We start from the raw sequence: 4,452 nt of genomic DNA on the forward strand, positions 1-4,452 counted from the left end.
TATGTATGTATGTATGTGCATATCTATATTTATACATAGCTGACGTATAAATTTTATATTTTTAATATAATTCATAATCATTGTTGTTATTTTTCAGTTTACGTTTGAGTACAAATAGAATAGAATTTGAGTTAAAAATTTGTATATACTTATATAGCAAAGTTAACATTATCAAAGTTTAAATTGAAAATCAATCTGTAGACGGAGGCAAAAAAAAAAAACAAAAAAAACAACAACAAAAAGCAGAGAAGGGGGAATACAACTTCCTCGCCACAAACCAAAAACATAAAAGAAAAAGAAGAAAAAAATATTAACAACAACAACAACAACACATAAACAACCAACAACAAAAGTAAACACAAAAAGAAAATAATATGCTGTGTGATGTATGAATTAGCTGTGATCATGTACCACCATCGGAGTTACGAGCGCGCATTTTAAGCAGCAAAAAAATTATCATATATATATATATATATATATGCTTATATATACATATATGTTTGTGTATATGTATGTAAAAAGTTTTTTCTGAAAAAAAAAAAATATATATTATAAACACCCACCTTGGATAGATGGATGTACCTAATGTTAATGCTGATGTTATTCATTGGAGAACACTGGAGCCGTTTAGTAAAAGAGCAAGTCCATTCACGAACCCATAGTACATAGAGCTAATCAGGTAGGTTGTGTAGTACATGTATGTATGTATGTACGTATGTATTGTATTTGTATGTGTGTATGTATGTATGTATATATATATATATTTGTCTGTGTGTATGTATGTATATATATATATATATATATATATATATATATATATATATATATATATATATATATGTCTGTGTGTATCTATCTATCTATCTATCTATATATATATATATTTATCATTTATTTATTTGTGTATGTATATATGATTTTATATCTGTATATCTGTGTGTTCCCATGCATGTGCGTATGTGCTTGGATGCGCCTGCGTTTATGTATGAATGTATATAGATGAGTATATGTTTGTATCTAGAAATATGTTTATATGTGCTTGTATATAGTGTATATATATGTATATATATATATATATATATATATATATATATGGTATTTGTGTGTATGTGTGTGTGTGTGCGCGCTGTTAATGGATGCAACTGACTGTAGTATGTAAATATATATATAGACATAAAAAGAAAACGATAGGGAAAAAAGTGTGTGTGTGTGTGTTTACTTGTTAAGCTGTGCTTCAAATATAAGTTTATAATGTTTATATATGGTTATGTGTTCTATGATATGTGTGTGTATGAGATTTTTTAAAATGTTAGAGTATAGAAATAGATACGAAAATAGAGAGGATTTTCACAAGTAGTCAAGAAATTGAGAAAGTAAGGGTGAAATAGGAAGATGTTAAGGATACGGAGAAGAAAACACAGGGGAACAAAAAAATTTGGGGAGATAGCAAAAGAGATAAAGAGAGATATGTATGAGTGAAAGACAAAAGTAGAGATTGATGGAGAGAAATGGTAAAAGATACGGAACAAAGATGCGGCGAAGTTGACAAAGTGGTGGGGTTCAAGAAGCGTGAGAGATGCAAGATTCAGGGAGGTTATTATATGTTATAAAGAAAGGGGTGTGTGTGAATGGGAATCTAAATATCTATCCCTGAAATCGCATTCAACAACAGAGCCAACAGGAGGAACTTATACGTAGTCGCTCTGTTTACTAGAGATAACAGCCAAATCAGTTTCGAAACGCGACCTTCTGTCAATAGGAATAGGAAAAAACAAATGTATCAGTGCAGAGTTATACACAAAAAGCTGAGGTGGTCACGTTTGGAGCGCCTGTCATGATAGATATCTTTGATTAAAAGTGGACAAGGGTCTATTCCACAGCTATCATACTTCAAGAAGTGATGAAAGTAAGAAATATTTAGTTAGAAAAATACAAAACATTTCTCAAATTATTTTGTTTCGTCTCACTCAGACACGAATACACACACACAGATACGTTTCTGTGTGTATAAAATACATCCATAGGTATATATATATATATATATATATATATATATATATATATATATATAACCGCGCCTGTGTAAATACGGGACACTATATATGCTCATTTATATATCCAACACTAACAACATGTGCTAGAGCCATTTATACATATACATACATGCAGACATACATACATACATAATTTCATATTTGGATATAAACCCTGTTATATGCTGTTTTTACACACACACACACACACACACACACACACACACGTACACTTACTTACATACACGCCTATGTGTGTGTGTGCAACATAGAATCTTAGAGACAGTGAAAATGAACATGTGCATTTTAGAGGGCATTTGCAAGTGTTTATCCAAATTCTCGTGTTCTGTTGATGTGCCTTTATACATATATACTTATTTACACACACACACACGTGTGTCTGTGTGTGTGTGTGTGTGTGCGCGCGGGCGTGTGTGTGTGTTTGTGTGTGTGTGTGTTTGTGTGCTACATAATACCTACATATTAAACATTACCCCCTCGAAGCACTATTAGGCGTTCGATAAGGAGCAAAACGAATAAGTTAATACAATGACGATACATCATAAAAACACATCAACTAGATACCAATTATTTCACGGGTGATCATATATATGTATATATATATATATATATATATATATATATATATATACAGGCACACGCGCGCACAGAGAAACATTTATACCTGCACGTATGTATATATATATATATATATATATATATATATATATATGGCGTTTGTGTGTGTGTACACGTATAAACATCTATATGATTACATATATGTACGTATATCTATCTATATGTATGTATATGTGTGTTTGTATGCATGTATGTTTACTTATGTTTATGTATATACCACACACACACACTTACACTCATAAATCTGATATAGGTACAGAAATTTGTGAGTCCGATATATGTGTGCTGCGAAACTATACAGTTAGGAAGATGTTCGTAGTAATGGTTACGAGAATTGCTATAACATGCACGAAAGAAAAGAAAGTGAACTCGCTCTGCAGGTAGAGTAAATAATTAACTATGGTGGTATAATTGCAGCTTATAACATATTGTTACTCTGAGTTTGATATTGTTTAATTAGGAATTTTGCGACGGATTTTGCTGATAGAACAAGACTTCTTCAATTTGTTTAATACATTGTTTCTTTGCTAAAATACATACACACACACTTTGAGGCCCACGCTAGTTATATGTGAACAGAAAAAGACACACGCCTATATAAAGATACACACACAAATAGATGTTGAATCATATATATATAATCCTAATGTATGTATAATCTGTATGCATGTATAGCTCTCTGTATATCTGTAATATATTTATAAACATGTAGATTGCGAAACACATACATAACAATAAATCTTTATATGGAAAAGATTCATCGTACATACTCTCTGGGCCCAATCTAGCTCGAACTTTTAAGGGTTTCGAAAACTTCATCCTTACTCCCGAACAGACACAGGCATGTATATGCATCTATTCATTCACACGCACACACACACAAACACAGACACACACACAGACACGCACACACATATATACACACACACACACATACAAACACACACACACACACACACACACACACACACACACACACACAAACACACACATTATTATATCCGGGTGTATGTTTAGTAACAAGTGAGTGAGTACTTCTGAGATTGAGCTTATTCGCATGTGCACATGAGTACGTGTGTATTATTACTGGATAGAGAATGGGTGAATGACTGATAAATTCGTTTAGCTTTCACAAGCGCCCGTGTTCGATACCAATACATGGCATTTTGATCGAATCTTTTTTATTCTATGCTCTCAGATTAACCCAAGCACCCCGAGTGAAATCGCGTGGACGGATACTGCAGAAGCCTGTGCAATGACTTGTAGTCGTAATTTAAAAAGACCAACCTTGTCATATTGCATCACGATAACTTAGCCTGAAAACTATATTAAGGGGACATATGTCTTGGAATGTTCAGTCACTTACATGCTAATTCTATATACAGGTAGTTTAGTTTATTGAACAGCTGAATGCTCATTGTCGAAATCAGTGGTGATCTATTCATTATAGATCTATGTAGCAAACGTGTGCGCGTGTGATTTTGTGTGTATATGTATATTTCTGTATGTGTGTGTATATGCATGCATGTACAAATGGCCTAAATATACGCTCACATATGTATGTATGTACTTATATATATACATATGTATGCATGAACATCTATACACATACACATGCATGAATAGGAGCTCATACATACATCGACCCCCCCACATTTACGGTTTACCCTGTCTCTTTGTCTGTCTGTCTGTCTCTTTCTATACATATATATATATAAAGAGAGAGAGAGGAGGGAGAGAGACATATATATATATATATATATATATATATATATATATA

General features: G+C 32.4%; 1 protein-coding gene across 2 annotated transcripts in view; it reads left to right on the plus strand.

The window, feature by feature from the left end:
- The first annotated feature begins 6 nt into the window (after window positions 1-6).
- The window catches only part of LOC106868277 (toll-like receptor Tollo), a 292,526-nt gene continuing 288,080 nt past the window's right edge, over window positions 7-4,452 (plus strand). Inside the window, exon 1 of one of the 2 annotated variants that reach the window (XM_052971139.1) lies at window positions 7-679. The gene's annotated coding sequence lies outside the window, so the exon portion shown is untranslated. Of the gene's footprint in view, window positions 680-3,033; window positions 3,053-4,452 lie in introns of those variants that run through there. The other variant, XM_052971148.1, reaches the window with a different exon arrangement.

This window comes from Octopus bimaculoides, chromosome 1 (assembly GCF_001194135.2).
Source record: "Octopus bimaculoides isolate UCB-OBI-ISO-001 chromosome 1, ASM119413v2, whole genome shotgun sequence".
Taxonomy (NCBI): Eukaryota; Metazoa; Mollusca; class Cephalopoda; order Octopoda; family Octopodidae; genus Octopus; species Octopus bimaculoides.